General features: G+C 43.7%; 1 long non-coding RNA gene across 1 annotated transcript in view; it reads right to left on the reverse strand.

Moving 5' to 3' along the window:
• Nucleotides 1–25,659, reverse strand: part of LOC119394247 (uncharacterized) — a 56,374-nt gene extending 30,715 nt beyond the window's left edge. Inside the window, exon 1 of the long non-coding RNA XR_005184083.2 lies at nt 25,584–25,659. This is a non-coding gene — a long non-coding RNA (uncharacterized LOC119394247). The remainder of the gene's footprint in view (nt 1–25,583) is intronic.
• Nucleotides 25,660–26,592: the final 933 nt, after the last annotated feature.

The raw sequence follows: 26,592 nt of genomic DNA on the forward strand, positions 1-26,592 counted from the left end.
CGCACGCAGGTGCATTGTACAGGAAGGCTTCATGTAAAACCACAAATAAGTATGCATGATAAGCAATCAAACAACCTGATACCGGATTTTTTTCTTCTTTAAGAGATCAAGCGGTCATTCCTGACTACCACTATCGTCTAGTCACCCTGTGGGCCTTGCTTAGAAAGTCTAGTTCTTTTTGGATAGGTCAATTGAAGGTGCACTAATGCACATGTCTCCCAACTTGCAATCTTCGCCGCTTCAATTATCTCGCGTGTTGTTTGTGCCTGGCTCCTTCCTGTCGCAGTGCACTGCGAATACATGTGATCGCACCCACACTTCCTGCAGTGGAAAGCCACATGTCCCACACCTCCAGTTCGCACGTTATTTGCGTGCTCACGCAGCCTGTCATGGCACACCGTCCCGTCTGCCCTATGTATTTCTTGCCACAGGACAGCAGTAACTCATAAACGATGTTGTTCTCACATTTAACAAAGCTTTCTTTGTGCTTTTTTTGGCACCTGGGTTTTTCAGAACCACTGTAGGAGGCCTTGCACAGATTATAAAGCTTGTTTGGTGCTGAAAGGACGACTCTTACGTTGGCGTTGTTTCCTATCTTTTTCAGCCTATGTGAGACATCGTGAAGGTACGGTATGACGGCGCATTTCTGCTTGACAGGCTCCGTTTCTGGTGAAGCCTGCTCCTCACCCTCGCGAGCATGTTTGACAGTCTTGAGAAGACCCTCCGCCACAGATGTGACGACATACTGAGGAAACCCCGCCTTTTTCAGGCAGTCAGCTTGCGCCTGGAAACTACACGAACACTTGTGAGGACATGAGCGGCGAAGCGCATTCATTAGGGTTAATTTTGCAATACCCCTTTTAACTAGCTTGGAGTGGCCCGAAGAAAACGGCAGAAGCGGCTTATTGGCCCTAGGCTCGTACGACCAGCAGACCTGGTCTCGCTCAAAGAACATTCGTAAGTCAAGAAAACGCAAGGCGTTGTTTTGCAGCATTTCATGCGTGACTGCGAGCGGTTGCAGGAAACGCGTGAACAGATCAAGTACGTTTGAAGAATCATTGCCAAATTCGCCTGGACTTGATTCTAGAAAGACAACGTAGTCGTCTACATATCTAAACACCTTCTTTACATTTGTGCCTGTTGGCTGTGTTTCTAGTTTCTAGTAACAGGCACAAATGTAAAGAAGGTGTTTAGATATGTAGACGACTACGTTGTCTTTCTAGAATCAAGTCCAGGCGAATTTGGCAATGATTCTTCAAACGTACTTGATCTGTTCACGCGTTTCCTGCAACCGCTCGCAGTCACGCATGAAATGCTGCAAAACAACGCCTTGCGTTTTCTTGACTTACGAATGTTCTTTGAGCGAGACCAGGTCTGCTGGTCGTACGAGCCTAGGGCCAATAAGCCGCTTCTGCCGTTTTCTTCGGGCCACTCCAAGCTAGTTAAAAGGGGTATTGCAAAATTAACCCTAATGAATGCGCTTCGCCGCTCATGTCCTCACAAGTGTTCGTGTAGTTTCCAGGCGCAAGCTGACTGCCTGAAAAAGGCGGGGTTTCCTCAGTATGTCGTCACATCTGTGGCGGAGGGTCTTCTCAAGACTGTCAAACATGCTCGCGAGGGTGAGGAGCAGGCTTCACCAGAAACGGAGCCTGTCAAGCAGAAATGCGCCGTCATACCGTACCTTCACGATGTCTCACATAGGCTGAAAAAGATAGGAAACAACGCCAACGTAAGAGTCGTCCTTTCAGCACCAAACAAGCTTTATAATCTGTGCAAGGCCTCCTACAGTGGTTCTGAAAAACCCAGGTGCCAAAAAAAGCACAAAGAAAGCTTTGTTAAATGTGAGAACAACATCGTTTATGAGTTACTGCTGTCCTGTGGCAAGAAATACATAGGGCAGACGGGACGGTGTGCCAATGACAGGCTGCGTGAGCACGCAAATAACGTGCGAACTGGAGGTGTGGGACATGTGGCTTTCCACTGCAGGAAGTGTGGGTGCGATCACATGTATTCGCAGTGCACTGCGACAGGAAGGAGCCAGGCACAACAACACGCGAGATAATTGAAGCGGCGAAGATTGCAAGTTTGGGAGACATGTGCATTAGTGCACCTTCAATTGACCTATCCAAAAAGAACTAGACTTTCTAAGCAAGGCCCACAGGGTGACTAGACGATAGTGGTAGTCAGGAATGACCGCTTGATCTCTTAAAGAAGAAAAAAATCCGGTATCAGGTTGTTTGATTGCTTATCATGCATACTTATTTGTGGTTTTACATGAAGCCTTCCTGTACAATGCACCTGCGTGCGTTGCTTTTTGTTGTCTATATATATATATGTACCACTGTAGAAAATAAAGCATATGTTGGAAGTCAGCGCTGTGTCCGCGTCGTTTTTCGTCCCTGTTCTTTTGCGCGCTCAAAAAGTCAAACATGAATTACCAACTTGCCGATGCCTACGCTCTCTCAATATATATATATATATATATATATATATATATATATATATATATATATATATATATATATATATATAATGTGTGTGTGTGTGTGTGTGTGGTGTGTGTGTGTGTGGTGTGTGGTGTGTGTGTGTGGTGTGTGTGTGTGTCATTCCATGCCAAGTGTCCCAGACGTGGCGCTTGCACATCACAGATTTTGCTGATAAAATTTGTGCCTTTTTCCTGTGCCACATGGAGTATTGTGGCAAAACATTCTTGCTCGAAAAAATTTTTGACGGTCCTGGCACCCCCTCGAATTTCGCTTCTATTTATTAAACTGTACCTAATAGAAAAATGTGTATAAAATCTACTTTGTGTGTTGAGCTTCTAAACTGCGCTTGCGCTATCGCAGAGGTTCTGTTTAGTTGTCCCATTCATTATTTCCGATTTTTTTTGTGTTTCACTACCAGCTACGTAGCTTCAAAAACTACAAAAATCTTCAATGTTCATGAATTTTTCTTGAGCTATTTGCAACTCACCCTAACCATATTAATCATAGCCTGATTCCAGGAAAGTGTATTTTAGTACAGAAATGTTTAGGGGTAAAATAGACTTCAAATCTTTCCGAAAAAATTGTGATATTTGAGAAAATGTACGATTTGTCACATGTTTGACCGTATTTTTCATACTGATGCGGTCAAAGTAAAAATCCTCGTCATGTGGCGTTTGATAGAAGACTTCATCGTTAAGTAACGAAGAAAGTCTAATCAAATCATTTTTCTTGTTTTAAGGAAGAAAATAATTTTTGAATTTGGCCCTCCGATCGCGCAGTGCATTTCATTTTGCTGCCACTTCGCCGCAAAGCACGTGGTCGCCCTTACAGCTGACACTCGTCACAGGCAGCAGCCAGATGCGAGATGTATGTCAGCGGCTCGTGAGTGGTCGAAAGTCTTGTCGCGCTGTCAGGGCGACGAGTAATGAATGTGCGTTACAATGAGCATTTGCTAGGCGGGCCCAATGGGAAATATGGACGCCCGAGAGCAGCATGTGGAGTCGTTGGCACAATGTCTTAGAGGGACGTCTGCACAACTAGCATACACATACTGAAAGAAATAATGCACACTGTACACACTTCTTTCTCAGGGTATACATGTTGTACAGACGGCCTCTAGCACAATGTGCCAACGACGCCATAGGCTGCTCTCGGGCGTCCATACTTCCCATTGGGCCCGCCAAGCAAGGTCACATTGTAACGCGAATTCATTACTCGTCGCCCTGACATCAACGTGACAAGACTTGCGACCACTCACGAGCCACTGACATACATCTCGCATCTGGCCGTTGCCTGTGACGAGTGTCAGCTGCAAGGGCTACCACGTGCTTTGCGGCGAAGTAGCAACAAAATGAAATGCACTGCGCGTTCGGAGGGCCAAATTCAAAAATTATTTTCTTCCTTAAAAGAAAAAAATGATTTGATAAGACTTTTTTCATTACTTAACGATGAAGTCTTTTATCAAACGCCGCATGACGAGGATTTTTACTTTGACCGCATCAGTATGAAAAATATGGTCAAACATGCAACAAATCGTACACTTTCTCTAATTTCACAATTTTTTTTCGGAAAGATCTGAAGTCTATTTTACCCCTAAACATTTCTGTACTAAAATACACTTTCCTGGAAATCAGGCTATTATTAATATTGGTTAGGGTGAGTTCCAGATAGCTCAAGAAAAATTCACGAACTTTGAAGATTTTTGTAGTTTTTGAAGCTACGTAGCTGGTAGTGAAACACAAAAATTCGGAAATAATGAATGGGACAACTAAACAGAACCTCTGCGATAGCGCAAGCGCAGTTTAGAAGCTCAACACACAAAAGTAGATTTTATACACATTTTTCTATTAGGTACAGTTAATAAATAGAGCGAAATTCGAGGGGGTGCCAGGACCGTCAAAATTTTTTCGAGCAAGAATGTTTTGCCACAATACTCATGTGGCACAGGAAAAAGGCACAAATTTTATCAGCAAAAGCTGCGATGTGCGAGCGCCACGTCTGGGACACTTGGCATGGAATGACCCTTAAATATAAGAGCTACAAAAAGATCACGAAGGTCCTGATACTGTAGGAAGGCATTTGACACACGACGTACGTTTTAGCACTATGCTAATGCTAAAACGTACGTCGTGTGTCAAGTACCTTATATATATAAGGTATGATATATATAAATATATATATTAGCGGTGGTATGGAGAGTTCTGTACAGAACTGAAATACAGAAACACCGTCCAGAAATACAGCGAGACACATTACTGTCAGAATGAGTGAGATATGAAAAGCAATAGTTTCGCTAACATCGTTCATTACTGTCAAATGCGGCAATATACTAGACCTGGCATAAACATTAGCATAGCCAGCAATCAGTTTTTATGAATAGGAATCAATGGCCAGCCATCAAGCACTTCTTTGCGACATCCATTACATATTTTATGTGGCATACAGCGCAAAACATGCAACATGTGTAGTTCTCATGTAGTACAGGATTCTCATGTAGTCATCTGAGATACAGGACCCCAATAGGTGACACAGCTTGCGTGCATGAGCTTGGCAGTGTCGTGTTCCCAGACCATGTCAGGGTCAGGTGGCATTCTGGCGAAAAGGACAGCAGGTTGCACTGATTCGAGACCACTCACGGCCAGACCTTAAGCGTGGCTATTCCGAATTCTTGGACACGTCTTGACTACCTCGAGACACGAAGTTTCCAAGGAGGCTTCCTGGTCAAATGCAGCTGTAGAGCTTCAATGTGCAGTCTTGAAGCAACCTGAAATAGTGAAGTGCACAAAAATAAACACATGATGACAGACAGATCGATCACCTTTTAATCTGACAAGGGCAGCGCTCACACACCAGATTCCATGAAGTGTCATGGCAATGAACAAAACCAGGGATACTCATTAACTTTGCCGTACTTTGAGGGTCTGTTACTCCCTTAGCCAGCTGCAACTGTTTCCGCTGCATGACCTCCGTACAATTAGAAGGATGTTTTTTTAGAGAACGCATATTTCTTATCAAAATTGTATAATAGTCACGCTCAAGATGTTTTCGCGCACACACTCTATGTCAAGAAGGAAATAGTTTGCTGCAACTAAAATGGCATTGTAGAGATTAATTAACAAAAACTCATTAATTAACTTTTAATTCCTGACCTGGAGGTAGTTGTTTATATTAGAAAGTTGTATCGTGTGCCAATTTATGGCATACACATTTTTTTTAATCGCGAAAGTTACACGTAATTCGTGATATTCATCCTTGAATTTCAAGGACGAAATCGAAACTGATAGCGCCTGACGTGCAGGAAACGTCGCTTCTCTGTTACGTAAGCTCGGAGCTACACGTGAAAAGAAGGTGATGATAGTTTATTGAAGGTGGGCCGAAGCAGAATGTGATCAGGAAAATCTGCAAGCATTCAGAAATACACAAGTAAACAGCTTATTATTTGGGTGCGATGTGTGGTACTTATCTGTAAACATAGAAAGAAGAGGTTGATATTACTGCCGTTTCGGATGCGCACATCTCGAAAGAAACAAATGAGCACCAAACGCCACATGCAAAGGTAAGGCGATCCGCTGACGCAAGTTAGATGACTTGCCAGTTTTCACGAAAAGGTACGACCACGACGCGCCTTCATTCAAATTTCGTCACTCCCTTGTCGCGGGCAGCTCCGGTCTGACGTAACAGAAAAACCGCGTTTTCTGTGTGCCGGACACGATCAGTTTTGATTTAGCCCTTAAAATTTCACAATAAATATCTCGAGTTACGTAAAGCTCATGATTTCTGAAAAATGGGTATACCATAAAGCGGCACGCACTACAAATTTTTAATATAAACAACTGCCCTCAAGTCAATAAATAAAAATTAGTTAACGGGTTTTTGTTAATTAGTCCCGTCAACGCATTTTCTGTTGCGGCAGAATATTTCCGCCACGAACTAGAGTACTACTGGAGCGTGACTGTCATAGAGTTTTTTTATAAAAGATATGTACTGTCTGAAAAAAAATCACCCTGTATAGCATGGCAGCAGTATTTTAATAATAATAATAATAATTGTTGGGGTTTGACGTCCCAAAACCACGATAAGATTATGAGAGACGCCGTAGTGGAGGGCTTCGGAAGTTTCGACCACCTGGAGTTCTTTAACGTGCACCTAAATCTAAGCACACGGGTCTAAACCATTTTCGCCTCTATCGAAAATGCGGCCGCGGCGGCCAGGATTCGATCCCGCAACCTGCGGGTCAGCAGTAGAGCACCATAACCACTAGACTAGCAGTATTTTAACGAAGACCTGTAGGTCGCGGGATCGAGTCCCGGCCTCGGCGGCTGCATTTTCGTTGGAGGCGAAAATGTTTGAGGCCCGTGTACTTAGATTTAGCTGCACGTTAAAGAACCCCAGGTAGTCGAAATTTCCAGAGCCCTCTACTACGGCGTCTCTCAATCATATCGTGGTTTTGGGATGTTAAACGCCAAATGTTATTATTAGTTTAACGAAGAAAACGGCAAAATGTGTATACAGCTACACGAAATATGGCGAATGTACGACAAGACTAGGCTTGCCTTCACTGCCTTCTTTCTGTTGCATCATTGTGAGCGTGCCCTTCTAGTGCCTGGCTTCAGAACAGCTGCACGAAGGTGCAGCTATTCTAAAGGCCTAATGTGCCATTTTTTCTTCAGATCTATATCAACAGGCAAAGGTCTCGTTTTTTCCGTTTGTCTGGAAGGACAACCCACCAGCCAGCGTTGACCAGTATAGAGGGTTGGGAGCAAACTCGGGCAAACTGTGCAGCACAAACATCACCTCAAACCTCAAACAATCGAGGTGATGAGAAGCGGTCAAACAAAAAGGAACAGTGCTGAAGTGACTTATATACATATTAAAAACAACAGCTGATTATGGCACGAAATTGGGACAATTAAGGTGCATTGTAAAAGAATGTCAAATGAGGTACCCTGCTGTAAAAAGTGCTAAATATTCATTGCAGACTATGGCGAATAGAATTCAAATAGGATACAGCGAGTGTTTCGAGGTATAATGACGAAGCAATAATTGCTAGAGATTTATGAGCGAAAAGCACAATGCGATTAAGCGGTGCTACATAGTGGGAGATCACGGATTAATTTCAACTACCTGGAGTTCTTCAACGTGCACAAATCAGAGGGCATGGGAGTTTCTGTATCTCGCCCCCTTCTAAATGCAGCTGCCGGGGTCAGGAATAGAACCCGCGTCCTTGGGCTTCGCAGCGTAACGCTTCCAAGTCCATTTTAAGGGATTTTTGTCCACTGCCCACAACATCACTGTAGACTGTATCTTTGTGTTGAAAATAATAACGAACTGAACCACGGCTGGTATAACAAAGGCATCCAATATCCACGAAACACAGCGTTTGAGCAGTATGTTTACTGCCATTATTACTAGCCGGTGTTGTGTTTACTATTGGGTACTAGCACCACACCACATTAGACAAAGCAAGTATCACAGGAGGATGAGGTTATGCTCGTATGCAGTTTGTGGACAAAAAAAAAAAAAACTACAACTTTGAAGTGAACTCACATTTACCTTTGTTGCATGATAATTTTTAGCATCATAAGATCAAGTCACCACTGTTTCAATTAAATGAAACCGTGCTACAAAAGCTATTGCATCAAAGATTTATAGCAGTTACGCACGCACGCACGCACGCACGGACGCGCGCGCGCGCACGCGCACGCACACACACACAAACAAACAAACAAACAAACAAACAAACAAACAAACAAACAAACAAACAAGCAAACACGGCGAGAAGTTCGAATATGCAGCGAATAAATACGTATTAAACGTGTTTCAACGTCTGGGTAGCAAAGGAAAGAAACACTAAATTCTAGAGTTTCACGAGCCAAAATCATGATCTGGATATCAGGCATGTTCGGGCCGGGTGCATTAGATTGATTATGATCAGCTGATCTTACTTACCCTTCAAATATATATCGGTGCAACGTTGCTCTACGTGTCACCACACTCGACTTGCAACCGAGATTTCAACTCGCAATTTCATGTTTTTCTGGCATGTATGGAATAAGGAAACACGATATTGGCGCGCACCACTCCGTTTTACCCGCTACTGGATAGTCCAGCGCGGTTTTCGCCGTTGCCAAGCCATTGAAACACGATAGCAAAATCCGTGCAACTGGAACATCAGAAAGACAAGTGGCAAAGCTACGTGTGAAGCGAATAAAAGAGTTGTAGGCAGAAGCCGGCAGAACTCACCTGAAATCTATAACGACCGTAGGAGCGTCGTCCACAGGCTTCGTCTGTCGGTGCCACTGGGATCCGTCATGCGCTGCCATCTTGCTCAGGCAAGTTCACGACGAAACGAAGCTTACTGCAGGGACTTCTCCGTCCGGAGGCTGCTTTTCCCAAACACCGAGTGACACTGCTTCAGCCAGTCACGGCAAGCGTGAGCCGACGACACGATACTACGCCACGAATGCATAGCACGGAAGGAAAGTCACGCAAAACGATCAGCCAGACACGGCAAGAGCGAGCCGACGATACGATACTACGCCACGAATGCATAGCACGAAGAAAGTCACGCAAAACAATCACTTGCAATCACGCCTGACGACACAGATTATTCTGGCGGACTAAAGAACGACCACAACGAGACGGATCACGAACAATGCCGCCTATCGACGCCAGGCCAAAATGGCTGTCTCGTATTGATGGCTTCGGCTTTGGATTAAAGTAGCCTCCACGAACGCCTAAATGGTTTCGGTTTTGTTTTGGTGCTATAGAACACACATCCATGCATAGTTAAAGCTCTATTGAATAATATCAGGGTGGAGGAGGCGAAGCGTGCCCTGTGTGTGTCTGTAAGGGCTGTACGGTGGGAGGGGGCGCAGGTGAACGTGCATCCCCTGCTCTAGGGGCTAGGGAGAGTGCGGTGAGGCCGTGTGTGCGTGCCTAGCTGTGCTCAACGTTTGCTGAGCGATTTGGTGGCCCGCGCGGATTATCGTGAAGATATAGTTTAGCTGTGGCGGGCAGAAATGATGACCACGCGAGCTATAATTCTGGTAGTATTGTCGCTCTTTAGGAGACGCGGTAAAGCGTCGCCTTGATAACCGGTCTGCGCGGTTATCATGCCAGCTTTGCGGCACATGTTTTTACGGCCGTCGAGTTAGATGTGTTCCCGATCGCCAGTGCGTTCAACACCATGCACGTCCATTTCACTAATAAATGTATGTTTTCTGCCATACATGCTGTCGTAGGAATCTACAAACCTCGCTTGCAAACGTGCGAAGATTCGCAAATTTGTCAGCGCTGCCATTGTTAAACGTTGTCATAACTCTGAATGTTTCGCTTGGGGGCAAGATTTTTTAAGAACCCTGTTTACTTGTAGACGTTTTCGAAGCGCCGTTTCAGCAATATCGTAACTGAAGCCATAACACAATACGTGCGTAATTCCACATTTTACGAATCCATGTTATATATTCTCAACCAAAATTTTTCGGTATACCACAAGCCAAAGCAGCGAACTGTATCTTGGTCGGAGCCAGTGAAGCTTTCTTTTTAAAAAAAACCCACCCTGTATATGCAGAACCATCACTGACTCCCTTGGAGCAAGGGAGTCATCTATTTCATTCAGGAGCGTCGACCAGAGCATTGTGACTCCCCTTAGAAAAAAAGGTGGTCATCGGCTGCCACAAAGAGAGTCAAGCAGACGTGACTCCCTTTTGACTCTCTTTTTTTTAAGAGTGTAGAAACATTACAATATGAAGTCATAACCGCAACACATCACGGATGAAAAACTGATATATATGATCGGCATGCACCAATTGTGTATTCATTGCTGCTACGTGCTCCGCAAAAATTGACGACGTTATTGGCACTGCATGAATAAAAAAAAGCGTGGTAGAAAGTAAAATGATCAGTGTTGGCTGCTTTGGGTTATTAACGTATTTTTCTTCACTTTCGACAGGGAAACAATAAAAGTGACCGTGATTTCACATATATATGTATATCATATCACGTATATCATGAAAATAGTGCGCATCTCCTCGTCTTTCTCTGCCAAGCTAGAATTTGTGACACATGTTTGAGACCCGTTAGGATAGCATCTATCAGTACCATCGAATCAGACATTCGATATTCAACGATACCAAAGCATTCTGCCGCGCACGATACTGAAAGCAGCGCGCGGCACTGGCAGAACAGTGCAGGCTCCAGTACGTGCCAGCGCACGCCACACTGTAAAAAATATTTTGTGAAAAAAACAGAAATTGTCTGGCAGCTCTCTTGCCACAAAATTTCTGTAAAGCTATGTTTTCTATTTTGAAGTTTTCTGTGTTTTAACAGATTTTTTCCGTTTTACTTTACAGAATTTTTCTGCATAAACACAATGTTCGTTTTGTGTTACAGAAAAAACTTTGTTTTCTGTTTGTCTTCTTTCTGTTATTTCACTGTTACATTCACTTTTACAGTACAGAAATTTTATGTTTAAAAACACGTTTCAGTTTTCAGACACTGAAAAAAACTGTTTTCTGTTCTCATTTAGCTGTTATTTCGCTAATAGTGTCTGTTCTCGTTTACAGAAACATTATCTATAAGTACAAGTTCGGATATCGAGTCACAAAGGTTGTGTTTTCTGTTACTGCCCTCCTGCTATTTCATTACTGCATTTGAATTCTGGAACATATTTTTTATGCATAAAAATGAACTTATATATATATATATATATATATATATATATATATATATATATATATATATATATATATCTTTAGAAAAGCATTCCTCAGTACTAAAAAGTAGTTATGTCACTCGTACAAGCGATACGCAAAAATATTTTGTTTAGCCAAATGCAATGGCAAAAATATCAATATATTGCGTTTACATAATCCAAATATATTCCAATTTTTTAAAATAATATCTGGGGTTTTACAAGCCAAAACCACGATATGATTATGAGGCGCATCGTAGTGGAGAGCTTCGGAAATTTCGAAAATCTGGTGTTTCCAACGTGCACTGACATCGCACAGTACATGGGCCTCTATCATTTCGCCTCCGTCGAAATGCGACCGCCGCGGCCGGGGTCGCACCCGCGACTTTCGGGTAAGCAGCCGAGCGTCGAGCGGACATTGTGAACTTCTTGGAGCTACACCCGCGAGATGTTGCCTCCAGCACTCTAGTAAATAACGCAATAAAAACAGGCACGTTTCAGTAGATTCTCCTTTCATGATAAAAGAAACGAATCTTTATTTAAGCACAGGAAATGCTGCATGTAAACAGCTTCGAAATAATGAAAACTGCGTACATGTTATCACCGTAGATTCAAACTGGTTTGGAAATTGTGTAGATATACCGTATTTACTCAAATCTAGGCCGTACTTGATTATAAGCCGACCCGCGAAATTCGCAAGGCCAGAAAAAAAAATCACTGCACTCGAATCTAAGCCGACCCCCCCCCCCCCCCACACACACACACACATTCGCACATCGCTTTTCCGAAAAAAAAATTAACATCGGCTTACATTCGAGTAAATACGGTATATTCATAATGACACTGCAAATTTTTCGTTGTAGCACTTAGCATTCATAGTCTCGCAGAGCTTTGATTAAGTTGGTCATTTGTGGTGTGAGGCTGCGCTGCTTCCTTGACTTTTCGACCTTGCTCCCACTGTCAGGGTTGACTGCTGCGGCTGCCCTAAAAACGAATAATGATATTTTTAGGTGCACCAAGCTGTTGCATGACTATGCTGAACATAATGGACCACAGTGAGAACAACATTGATTATGTTGGTAGAGCGCTCAAGAAACCCTCGCATTGCCGCTTTAAGGTGTGTGTGGAATCAGTTAAAAAAAATAACCTCATGATCCAGATGCAGATTCATTTCTATGAAATTGCATTATGGTTCACACAATGTCACTTATTGCAGTGTAAGGACTTTAAAGGAAATAATGCTCCTCACAGAGCAAGGTTCACGTGCTTTTAAACACTCACCCAAATACAATAAAAGCTCATTAATTCGCATTTCACGGGTCCGGAAAAAACGTCTCAATTAACCGAATGCCCAATTATCGAGAGTATCAAGAAAAAAATAAACAAATGACTATTATATCAATGCATTTTCTTTTTCTTGATGAATGCGCAAATCCAGTACCTGTTTTGCAGAAGAGTAAAAGCCACAATTTCTGTCATTAGGTTCATCGTTCACCATGAGACCGCGGCCCAAGACTCCGTGTATTAAGCCGAAACGTTTTCTCAACCCATCCCTTATTACGTACCTCCGCGAGCAACACCACCACACCCACGTGATGATCATTTTGTCGCCGAAAAATTGGTCGGCAACTGATCGTTTGTCCGTCGGAATGTAACAAGCGAGTTTTATGTGAACTTGCGGAGTGCCGCTGAAGGCCCTCACCTTCAACAGCTTCCACCATGTATGAGCTTTGTGACATTGTGCGCGCATAGTCCAAAGTCGAAACAAAGCTACCATGCTATTAAACAAAACAAAGGTGTTATTAAACAATGCATGTGCTTGCTGGGACCAGAGAACACCACCGAACTATCCGATTTTTTAAGTGCACACGCATGATTGCATGGTAGGCACTATGTGTATCACAATTTAGATCTGCTAAAAATTACACTGAAACCATTGTAACGCGATAGACCCGGACAACGTCGATGATGGGACACCACGGGCACAATTTTCACCTCGGATTTTATGGCATTGCCCCAGACAATCAGGAAAAGAACATAGTCATCCTGAAGCGCATGCGTGCACATGTTCTCCATTGCAAACAATAAGAGATATGAAAAAGTCGTGTGTAGCTATAGATGCCAAATAAACTTGTAGACGTGTTGCTGATGCAATCTGTGCCCATTTTGCTTACAGAAAATTCTCGCTTGATTGCACCAATCCTCGTCGGTCCTTTGTTTATTGTGTCTCTCTCTCTGCGTTGTGCTCACAATTACGGTATACCAACTAGCCCGGGCACACACCTTTCTCCGGCAGCAGAACTGCATAAAAAAGTACTAGCTCTTACTTAATATAATGGAAATTGTCGTGTTACTTGGTGCCCCTTCGAAATCCTCATTAAACAGTGATTAAAAATTCTTCACACGTCAACCGTTCCATATACTAACGTTATTACTTAAAATCTTTCATGACCGCTCACGATTCCTGTAGACAGTTTTACACTTAGCTGAACATTTCTATTTAGTCATACCCTCCATCAGAACCCTCATTGACTTAGCCAAATGGGAGTGTAGTATCAGATATTGGAAATTCCCCAGTACTTGTCTACTTTTATACTATATAATGTGGCTTTATATAAGTTAGTTGCATGAATGTTGTTGAAAAAGTCAGAAAAATTATATTAAGTTTTACCTTTGTGTGAACACCAGCGTCAGGCTGACCTCCTTGCGGTATTCAATAGTATCTTAAATTCTTAAAATAGATTCTTAAAAGTATCTTGTGTATCGTTGTCGTTGTTGTAACTATTACATCGATTGTTAACTGTGTTATTACCCATGTATACCTCCCCTACGCAATGCCTTACGGCGATGTAGGTGAAGTGTAAATAAAAAAAAAATAGTAAAGGCGAAGTGTGTAAAGAGCATCAACTTGAATGCCTGGCACCGTGTGGTGGATTCGATCACAGCATGGGTATCAATACAGATGGTAAATACCCCGGCAGTCAGAAAGTTCTCTCCTGGAACAAAATATTTCCTGTTTAGAAATATTCAGCAATATATTGCAAATATCCATAACAATACCTTTGGCAATGACGAAAGGGGAGCACGGCACGTCCCCGACGTTATCTTCACTTGTAGTTGCCTGCAATAATAAAAGTTATGAAGTTAATTATGCGATAAGTAGTCATTAAAACTCCTGTACCCTGGAGTTCAAACAAGCATACGAAAACAATTAAAAAGTTAGACAATATTTTTATTGAACTACAGACATTGTAGATGTGATATAAAATAAAAATAAATAAATAAATTCTCTCAATAATAGAAGGTAAATCAAAGCAGCGAACAATTGGAGGAGCAGGCCATTGTCAAATTATTCTCTTACCTTCTGGTAGCTCGAGATGCAGCACCACCTTAGGGCACTATGACACCTTAGGGCTTCCATGACACAAAACCATATAAATCCTTTTGGACTCTTCGTTTTCTCTACAGTCCTATTTTCATCCTTGGTATCTCGTAGCACTAGCTCAGAGGAGGAACTCTCGGAACACTTTTCTGTGCTGTTCCAATGGGCACTTCATGCAGAATAGATTCATGTATTTGTGCAGTGCGGCATACTTCATTAAACGTGGCACAGTCGTCTTAGTGGTGCCAGAGAGACTGCAGACATACATCGCTGAAATAAATAAAAAAACTGCAATTACCGAAAGAAATAGAAAAGTCTGTTATAACGGTAAGCACTTCTGTAAAGCCCTAAAGAGAAACGAAAGGAGGCTAATGCCTGACTGTAACAGACATTTTTGCAAATTCAGAGAGAATGAATCTTTAACATTAAATGCTATACCTAATTGAAACATATTCCTAATGCTTTCAAAAAGCCTTTAAAGGCATGCGCATTTGCATGGACGTGAGGCTAAACATGCAGACGAATAACACCAGAGCACGTGGGCGCGCTCAGAGAACCTCCATTGCAGAAAGTGTTTATGCAAGGAATCAACAATGCATGCGCAATGACGTTCGCAATGACGGTTGCTTCGCGTCGACTATTTCATTATTTGGGCTAGCAAGCCACCAAGTTGCGATTTCTGTCACACTTTTTTCGTTAACAGGAATTAATTTATAAATGGCACGTGGCGGGGAAATTTGTCCAATGATCTGTATCAATCTGGGAAAACTTGCCACCTGAGATGGAGCAAACTGTCCTTCGTTTTATGAAAAGCAGAGGGTAAATTGGTTTATACTTTTACTGAAAAACTCCTTCGAGTTGGGCTAAGCCATTGGGCCAGGAGACGAGTTGCACTGCCTGCAGGGCCGTAGCCAGAAATTCTTTTCGGGGGAGGGGTTCAACCGCTCTTTATGTAGTATGTTCGTGCGTGCATATTTACACATGCTAAATCTAGCTAAAGTGGTTGCTTGGGCGAGTTGGTATGACATACTTCACATAAAAAACAGCACTAAAAACGGCGGACAAGAGAAAGAAGGACACAGACGGCGGCGCTGGCTTACAACAAGATTTATTTGCTAGTTTTTAGCGCTGTTTTTTATGTGAAGTATGCTAAATCTAACAATTAATTGGGGGGGGGGGGGGTTGAACCCCCACCCTGGTACGTCAATTCCTGCCTATTACGTGCTGTAAAATATACATAGCACGAAATTTGCTTCTCCGCAAAAGAGCAACACAGTATATATGTTCAAAATCTATAGAATATTGTGAATGTTTACAAATCGCAGAACATTTCTAATGAGCAATTCGTTTCATTAAAGGAGTGATGCGCTTAAAGAAGTAGATGTTATTTTTTCAGTGGTAATATTGGCGTAATTACAGTTTGTTTCGCATGGCGTCATCTGGCAGGAAACAACACCGTCAAATAAACAAAGCCCATCTGTCGCTGTAGCATGGCTCGCAAAACACAGACCATTCCGTCATATGCCAGTCGTCTGAGCTGTTCGGGAGCCGCTGTTATTTGCCAAGCTGCTCTTTTTGTGGCTTACATGTCGATAGGGCGGAGGTGTAGAACGGATGTCCTTCTAAAGCTGTCGGCCAAAACGTGCGAATGTTTTTTTTGTTTTTTTTTTAAACGCCCTAAACCTCACGCGCGACAGAACGTGCGCCTCAAAGAGCTAAAAAATTTTGCGTTCAGCGGCGAACACATCTCGTACACACATCTCGAACACACTTGGTTGCGTCATTCAAAATTTATGTCGGTACTTTTGTTCGACGATGGAAGTCTAATAACTACTGCCGCCAAGCACTGGTGAACAAAACGGGCGAGAGCCAACGAAAGATTAATTCGCCCTTCAATACGCCACTAAAAACAAAGTCCGCCTCTCCGAAAACCGGGATTCTTTGAAGGTAGTCACGATCGATGTCCACAATAAGCCTTCACGCACGGCTAGAACAGCGGCGTCGACGTTGGTGCTCACTGAGAGATCACATGTGACATGTGCCACGATTCACCGCCTGTACTACGAGCGCACTTGATCCCACTTTCCAGAGGTGTTCACGGCTTCACGCCGTTGTGTGTAAACCACGGATAACAACCGCGTATCTAACATGAGCTTCAGCAGGGAACACACCAATCCGAAACGCGCCGAGTTTCTCCTACCAAGGAGAAGACGTGTTCCACCGCAACGCAGGCGGAATGCGATGACGCAAGGTTGCGCGTGTAAACGTCAAGCCCGTGCCCCATTGGCTAGTCAATCGAGGTATCAGTTTAGCGAGTGGATGTGCCCCACACGTCCATTCGGTAAACTAGGTTTACCTAGGTTATCTATCTTCCGCCAGGAACTTAAAGCTTCGTAAGGAAGGTCATCCAATATACTACGCCAAGAAGCTATGCGTTCGCACATTCCCGCCAGCAATGTTCAAGATACACAGCATTATACAACCAAGCAGAACTTATCATGCAATGACCACTACAAAACACTAAACGCCGTACACCAAGCCACAACATCATTGCTCAAGGCCATGTTCACTATGCAGGAGAAAGCTACCTATTACACGTAGATAAACACACAAAAAAAGGAAACGTTTGCACTTTCATAAAAAAAAAGAAGGTATTATATGCTCTGTAACGTAGCTCGGTTAGCTGAGTTGAGTTATACGCACTTCATTAGCTTTTAGAGGAAATCGGTCCAAGCATCAGGAAGAAAATAGGTGCAGAAACACAGAATACACAGGTTTGATGTAATAAAGAAACAAAGTGGGTAAGGTGAACAAATACATCTCATTATTCTGTACAGCGAAACGTCGTTAATGGCTGCCCGCAGAGAACGCACATGAAGTGCGCTGCGAACGCTGTATAGTATGCGCTCTGCAACCGTCCAAATACAGATTCGCATACCTTGACGTACGCTGCCGCTAACAGCAAAGAAATAAATGGGGTACAACAGCAGGCGTTCCCTCAAGCACCCACTTACAAGGCCTCTTCAGTATTTCTACCAAAGCATGGAAGGAATTCCGACTCTCGCACAACGTTGTAGTCGCGCGCGCTGCCGACGCAAAGCAGAATTAGAAACTACGCCAGAGCGAATTTCGAAAGCGGGCAGGCATATCAATGAGTTCTTGTTGTAAGGAACTCTAGTTAGAAGCAAACCACTCACCTTTCAATGGCAGACGCACAAAAAGCAGGAGCAGGACGGTGTCGTAGCCGCGCTTTACACTGCAGCCATGCATAGCCGCGCTTCGACGTGAACGGTAGCCATATTGTAAATGTAGGGGCCCGCGAGGCATGAACGTAGAACCGCAGAAAAGGCTCTGACTATTAATAAAACAAAATAGCATTGTGGGAATAACCAGAAAAACATGAAATGTTATTTCATCGACATTTGTAATCTTTGAACTATTTAAAACTGTGGAGGTTCAATTTTGAGTCGTTTGTTTTGCTGAAGGTCACGAACAGCCACGAATAACAGGAAATTTCGGTTTCTATTTTTAACAGATTTCCTTCATGGCACATTCGCAGAAAGTTTCTTTCGCGGTACAGAAATGTCATGTATTTTATCTGTAAATTTACAACTATTTTTTACAGTGCAGTGAGAATTCCAGCGTCTCCAGCGCTTCCCAGTGAGCGCCAGCGCCACAGCGGCAAAGCCAGTGGCTCTACCAGTGCGACCCAGCTCTTTCCCAGTGCTTTCACCGGAGTCCCAGTGAATTCGAGCGTATACCAGTGTTCCGAGTGCGGTCCAGCGCCAGAAAACGTACTGGTATCACGCTGGGGGTACTGGAACGGCGCTGGTTTTTGCAATAGGGATTGTAGGAATAAAACTTCATTATTATTGTTAATAGGTCGGTATAGTACGCAGTCATCTGTAAGCAGCCGAATTCCCGAAGAAATGCTAGTCGGAAGACCGTTGATGTATATGAGAAAGAGCAGGGGTCCGAGGACTGTCCTGGGGAACCCCGGATGGGACGTGCGCGAAGGGAGAGGAGTGTTCAATAACTTAGACAAATTGCTAACGGTTACCCAGAAAATTATGTATCCACTCAAAAGCGAGGTAATGAAGGTTTAAGCGTGAAAGTTTTAAAAATAGGCGGTTACGTGGTGCCTTATCAAAAGCATTTTCCAAATCCAGAAATATTACGTCAACAGGAGTGTTAGTATCAATGTTAGAACTAATGTCGTTAATGAAAAGAGCCAGTTGAGTGCCACACGAAATGCTTTTCTGGAAGTTTTGCTGACTGGGATGAAATAAATTAACAGAGGTAAGAAACTTCGCAATGTGTGAATGGAGAATGTGCTCCATTAGTTTTTAACATACACTCGTTAGAGAGATGGGACGATAGTTTCTAGGGGAAGCCGGGTTACCTTTTTTTGGCACTGGAATGACCTTTCCCAACTTCCAGTCCTGTGGGAGGGTACCAGTAGAAAGTGATATTTGGAGTATGCACGAGAGAATCACAGTGGTGACTCGCTTAGTACTTTTTAGTATTTTGGTGCTGATGCCATCTATACCAGCCGATGCTGTCATATTTAGGTTGTCGATTAAATCAGCGATACCAGCAGCTTCAAAATTGTCGCCGACAAATCGGCGACAAGTAAGGCAATGAACTATCAGGTTCTTCGGTGAAGACGGAACAGAAAATGGAGTTCAGCACATGTGCAGTATAATGTAGTGGAATGGGTTGATTAACTTCGCCCCACAGTGATAACGTTTTAGAAGCGCTTGTGTTGATAAACTTCCAGAATTGCTTAGGGTTAGTGTTTAGGATGTTCGGTAATGTTGAAGCAAAGCAGTGGCGCTTGGCTTTCGCGGCAAGTGAATCGAACAGTTTTTCAGTGGCACGGTACCTTTCCCAAGCATACACTGTATTTAATAATTTAGCAGGCCGGTAATGACGTTTCTTTTTATTTTTTGGGCACTTTAGTGTCACACTGAACCACGGGGTCTGTGGTCGCTCTCTTACTGTTAGACTGGGGATCTAAGCACGGTTGAGATTATGCACTTTGTTCTTAAAAAGACACCACTATGTTTCGACTGGGCGTTGTGAAAAGTCTTCACAGAACCAGCTATAGAAGGCTGTAAGTTCCTAGTAATAGCTGCGTAGTTGCTTTTATCGTAAAGTGTTAGTTTTTCCTTATGTTTTTTTTTATTTTGGCGAGTGAAACTGTAACGTGGCATTTGTTGTAGCGTGGTCGCTTAGCTCAGACAAATACGAAACAGATAAAACATTCTCTGGGTTCAATGTTAGTAAAAGGTCGAGCATACTTGATGAGCGATCGCTTTCTCTTGTAGGAGTGCAAACAAGTTGCGAAAGTCCAGATGCTAGGCAGGCATTAACGAAATCACTTTCCGTGTTGCATTTGGCCATTGTTAAGGACAAATCAGACCAGCTTATTCCAGGAAAGTTGAAGACTCCGAGGAATATAATTGGGACACTGGGATCAGAGCCCCAAAGCCAATTCGAAAGGTCATCATATTCAATGACGATCGACTGTTCTGCGTCATGTGGATACACCGATCATAGCGGGGGAATAAAGCGCTAATTTGAAGGATACAAACACTACCTCTAACCTACTGGAAATTTTTATAATGTTGCACAGCAACCTGCTGTGAGCGGTTATGAGCACTCCGCCACCCCGCTTACCGACATGGTCGCATAGAAAGATATCAAAACCAGGGAAACAGAATGCCAACTCAGCATCAGAGATTGACTGATTCAATCAAGTTCCGGTTAGTGCGGCTAAATCACATTTGGTAGTTTCTATTCGGTCTCCTTTAGATATAATACTTCTCATATTGGTGTTGATGAGTTGAATGGAATGAGCAAAGAGTTAGCAGTAGAACGTAAAGGTGTGTACGACCCCCGTGATTCGGAGATGAGCGTGGAATCGCGCACATCATGACGTGTATTTGGGGTTAGCTATGACAGCCGTCGGCTGATGCTTTCCGAGATTTGGCCGTAAAGATACGTTACGCCTTCGAGGACTTGCTTGTGGCGAAGTTTAATGGGCTTACTTTTGCAGTGTCAAATTCGGCGATTTTTTTTTCTTGCGAGGCGGATGCCCGGCAAAATATCTTCGCTGATGCTTGGCATCGCAATATAATAAATTATTTTCTTTACAACACTTAAAACAAACATGTTTGTCTTTCCCTGGAAAGTACGCATTATCTGTTTATAGAAATAACAGCACCGTATTGAGTGAGAAACACTTAACGTATCATCTGCTGCGATGCCAGCTGCGTCTGTCCAAGTGGTCTGCGCCCAACGCATCTCTCGTTTTGTTGTGAAGTCAGAGGAGCGTCACGGTGCGTCTACTTGGCTTCGCCGTCGTTTTGCAGTCGATTTAAAAGAGTTCTGACAAGTAGCGCTTATCACAAAATGTGAACTCTATGTTGTGTAGGGCAGGAGCGCGGCGTACCCCGCGGCGGGCCGACGGAGAGGCCGAACGACGGGAGGGCGCGTAAAGTGACGAAGCGAGACCAAGCTTCGGCGAGACTGACGGGAAGCGTTGCCAGATTGTAAAGTGGGCACGACACCAGACACTTGCTAAAATTTCCCCAGATTTCACCAGAAATTAAAATTGTTACGAAATTCATAAAAACGACCCAAAATCAACATTTCTAGCAAATAAACAAACATTCGCTAAAGTTTTTTTTTTTTTTTTACGTTGCAACTAGGGCCAGTGTGTTTATTCGGAAGAAATGTTTATGCCCCTCGCCAGAGGGTGTTCCGTCGAACCCCTGGACTACAAAATCAACATTCGTGGAGAACTCATTTTATTTTTCACAAAGTCATGATGAGGAGCCTTTAAGGTATGAGGCCAAGTGTCGGAAAAAATTTTTTAGAAAGCAATAAGCACTAGAAATTATTCGTCTACATTAAAAACACCTTTTTAGGCACACGTGAGCATCACAAAGCAAATTCTTTTTTGTTAATTTTTCTTAATTAGGAATTTCATTAAAAATGGGATTTACGCGAACACACCTGAGATTCCACTAAAAAAACAAAATTTTTCTAGAGAAATAGGAGAAGTTTCGACCTGTGCAATGAACCAAAACAAATGAAATCTGATCAACAATAACTAGTGGCACCTTCGTATGACAGGCAGGCATAATAAATCTTGTCGCACGATTTTGCTTATCGAGGTTCATTGCACACCCACTCATGTGATAAGGAAGTGTACCAAGTTTTAATGAAAAATCTTCTTTAGCAAAAAGTTATGATTGTTCGCGTATGGAAAAATACGAGAGATATAGGTTCTCAGAAAAAAAAAAAAAGGATTTGACACAGGTGCAGCGCTTACACAAGGGGATCAGGAGCGCTAAAATTCTCGATATTTATAGCCGGTATCATCCTGGACCCTATACTCTTGTGTGCCTTTGCTAGACCGCGAACCCGCCATTTCATTTTTCCAGACTGCCTTGCTGCATGAGCGCCGTGACGGGATATTTTCACGATGCAGTGCCGATCACTTACGCGGCAAGCACTTGCAGTGTAGAGGCCAGGCTCGATGCCAACTTGCTTTAAAATATCAAATTTATTTTGTTGTCATTAATGCAATGACACACAGCGTTATACAAAGCAAATTTGATGACTGACAGGATCACACTAATGTCCTTGACCGTAAACACACGTGCGACGTTCGGCATACACTTGGCGAGAAAGGTTATAACAGCTGGCGCCGTCTACTGAAGCCTCTTATAACTAGACATGCGTTGCAGAAAGAAGCTTTCGTTCACCGTGCACTCTAACTATGCCCTAGCGGTAGCGCAGCAACACAGGTATTAACAGTGGGTATTAAATGAGGAGTAGAGCCAATAGACAAATGCTAGTATCAGCCATATCCTGCAAGCCTTAGAATCGGGTGGTCACACGCGCTACCTTGTGTTATAAGTTTGGATGAGCAGCGATGATGGGCGGAGGTTCGGTGGAGTGATTTTCCCCAGATTTCACCAGATGTTGGCTGGTGTAGAAGTTTTCCGACCTGGCCACCAAAAGCTCCAGAATTTCACCAAATTTCCAAAATCTGGTGGCGAGTTTCACCAGATGGCAACGCTGCGGGAGACTGCTCTCCCGCGTTTATTGCAGGTGGTTTTAATGGGGAAGAATGGCTATTGGTCCGCGAGGCATGGGTCACATGACCGACATGGCCACGTCGGATTGGTGATAGCAAAGAGACATGGAAGAGACCCAGCTCCACCCAGTAGCATGAATAGAGAGCTCAGCTGCACTGGTGTCTTAGCATGTCACCAGGGGTCGCGCGACACAACACTCTATGCAATTTCCTGCACTGGAATGGGACGCTACATCTATGCGCAGCGGTGAATGCACGACGCTTTGCTAAAACTGTCAAATGCAACCGTTAAAGCTGCAACGGGGCAGCAAACCAAGAAACCTAGCGGTTTTCAGCCTCTTTCAACAACAAAGCCACGGCTTGAGTGCTTTGCAACGCGCCCCACTGCCCACGCCTCGCAAAGAACGAAACTGAAACTGTAGAAAAAGATCCGTAGACAGTTCGCTAGCTAACGAAATCCAGTCCGAAGCCTGTACTTCCCATCATTCCCATGGTGGTTGAACGATCGCAGCGCCAGTTTCCTCTCTAGGTTATTGTATGAAACTCTATGCTCGTCAGAGTAGTTAAATCACGATGGAAAAGATCCACCCGTGCACTCGCGTACACGCTTGCGGGAACACTGCTCGCCCGAACCCGCCGACGCTTCTGAGCCGTGGCGGCAGATGGCGTCGTCGCAGCTTTGCGCGTCGCCTATTCGCCGCGAGATCGGGCTACAGGTGGCAGCACCGTCGCCGCGCTAGTGTGGATAGGTGGTTCTCGGCGCGTATACAAACGCACACAACAGCACTTTATTGTGAGCGATTTGATCCGATTTCAGGTAAACAAAATGTGTTGACTGCAGCTTTCTGGCAATACGTGCACTCTTCATTCCCGAATTAATGCACGAAGCGCGCCGAACGGTACTATTACTTGTGAGAGAAGCGCATCCTGCCAAGAAACGGGTTGCTCGCCTTCAGCAACAGTCGGCGTTTTCGCAATGGATGACGTTTTCTTGTTGTTTTATTTGTACATGTTAAGCTTGCGTTCCACCTACTACGCACTGCTGTAGCGCGACTGATTTCGGTATTGACTTCTTGTTCATCTGGATACCCCGCAACAAAAAGAACGCACGTATTCCTGCACGATGAGTTCAAATAGCACTTTGTGCACTGTGTGCTGAAATATTCATCCGCATTTCTTATTAGGTTCTCGATGAAATGTAGGACAATTGATAGATTTTCTGAATATTCATCCGCATTTCTTATTAGGTTCTCTATGAAATGTAGGACAATTGATAGGTTTTCTGAGAAAGCTACGTGGCTGACAGCGCTTTAGAGCTACGGAGACGTTTAACAAGCACACGCTTGTTTTTATTGCAGTAAGAGTATACAAAGGTAACTGTACAGCACGGAAATTTCTTCGACTGATTACTTGCACGACAGCAATGTAACAAAGTCCCGGTTATTTCACGGGACCAAAGTAGGTTTTTTCATGCGAATAATGTCCGCTGCCTTCCTTCAATCGATAACAACGCAACACAAACGCTCAAAATAATGTACAGAAAAAAAGATGCGGCTTCGCGTGAAATTACGATGACATAAATGTAAACAACGTTTGTGACCGGGCTAGTTCGTATTCCATGGCGGCGTGAACAGCGCGTGAAACACACAAGGACAAGGTCAGCGCTAGTCCTCGTCGGTTGCTCGTCCTTGTGTGTTTCACGCGCTGTTCACGTCGCCATAAATGTAAAATACGCCGTTTGGATTAATTTTGACCATCAGGGCTCTTTCACGCGTACCTTAATCTAGGTAAACGGGTGTTTTTGTATAAATTTTGCCACAAGATAAATTTGCACAAGGCCACCCAGTTTTGCGATTTCTGTGTCGTTCCATTTTCTCTTCTTTTAGGAGACAATTTAAGTACCGAAGTGTCAGACGTGACTTGACATAAATGTTTCTCTGTAGTGGGACCAGGACCGTACACAACTAAAGCTCGTCGCGTAACCTATAAACGACAGCGCCGAAGTTGTACACCTAACCACAACGCGCGAGTGCATGAGAGCCTCTTTTTTTACCATCGAGCTGCTGAAAGGCTATATTCGCGGAAGATTTAATACTTCTAATCTTTAGGACAACGCCAAGTGCACTTTGCAATGCGTTTGAACCATAGAGCGGCACCTACACTGACGTGACTCTCGTGAATGGAGGGTAAAACGACCACACACAGCACTCTCAACAAGTGCACTCACTTATCTTGTTACAGTAGATATACAGCCGATCAAGCCAAATGCTCATTTACATCGTGTTAGACATACGTACGAGCGGTTAAAGGTGCACTAACGCAACGGAACAAACAGCCTTTTGAGGACCTGCATGGCGTACGCGCACATGCAAACACAACGTGGCTAGCAGACGACGCATGGAGCAATCCACACTAGGCGCGGTTCAGCCAGAAGCCGCCAGGCGGCGACTCTGCTCGATCTCGCGGCCAATAGTGCATAGCCTGGCTGCGTTCTTCCGAGCAGGAAGCCGCGCACCTCGAATCTAGACGCGTCGGTCGACGGGGAGTACGAGCGGCCACGGGCACGTGCTTCCCTGTGCCAAGCTTTGCGCGACTCAGTGCAAACAGCCCGGGGCTTCTTTATGTTTTTTTTTACTCACGCAACGACGCAAAGACGAAGTGGAAGAAGTACACGTGTAGCTGGAGCCCTTACTTTTTTGGGCTATATTTTCCGTACAACGACCTTCAAACATGGATGTTTAAGGCTTTCGCCTTAAAATGCAAACTCTCACTGGAAATAATTTCAAGCAGCGGCCCAAAGACATTCCATAGCCTTTCAGTGCCCTCATTGCTTCAACGAAACACACAGGGCACCCAACTTCTACAAAAACTCAATAAAGGCATAGATATATGCCATGTTTTACTTACCATTCTTGCGTTTATCTTCCCAACTTTTAGTGAAGAGCTCAAAGATTGTTGCAACAGAAATAACTGCGGCCAGAACAGACAAGAATGCTCTGAAAGACACATAGACAGCGGTGTTAGAAAAATTCTGTAGCATAGTTAGGAAGGCTATGAAATAGATGTTCAAAGACCGATTAACTGTCAGCCATTATCTAAGTCAATAAGAACAATTAATTCCTGAAATTAGAATGGCAGCCACGTCCTTCAAACTTACATAATCCAGGCTTGAACGTTGTCTACACCTTCATATTCGTTTGTCACACAGTCCTTGACGGTAATTTTCACCGACGTTCCTCCCACTGCGAGTGTTAAAATATAAAATGATTTATACAAGCTTTCTCAGGTTCTGCATGTTAAGCACAAAATCTCTGTATCACAAAATCACAGCTGGTGAACTTAATTAGAACTAACATACAATAACGCCAAGGAAAGTATAAGGGGTGTTATCTGTAGTATTTAGAATATATATGTGAAGAACGTAAAGTGGACGAAAAGATAACTTGCCGCCGGCAGGGACCGAACCTGCGACCTTCGAATAACGCGTCATTCGATAACGCGTTATTCGAAGGTCGCAGGTTCGGTCCCTGCCGGCGGCAAGTTATCTTTTCGTCCACTTTACTTTCTTCACATATATATTCTAAATACTACAGATAACACCCCTTATACTTTCCTTGGCGTTATTGTCTGTTAGTTCTAATTAATATTGTGTCTAACAAATGAAACGAGCCCTTAAGAGTCATCTTCTTTCCTTCATTCATAGCTGGTGAACTTGTTATTTTAAACAATTGTAGCCCGTACTTTGGCGGTAAACATGGAGCGTATGTGTATATATTGTTCCCGCATGAGCGCCTTGGTCCATGTGAACAACTCGCTAGATCCTCTTTAGTATTCTCAGACCACCTCAAACACTATTATCCACTCAAGTGTCATTCTAAAGTAGCCCGGCACCGGCAAAAGGTAACTAAGTCAGCCA

The sequence above is a fragment of the Rhipicephalus sanguineus genome, chromosome 1 (assembly GCF_013339695.2).
Source record: "Rhipicephalus sanguineus isolate Rsan-2018 chromosome 1, BIME_Rsan_1.4, whole genome shotgun sequence".
NCBI lineage: Eukaryota > Metazoa > Arthropoda > Arachnida > Ixodida > Ixodidae > Rhipicephalus > Rhipicephalus sanguineus.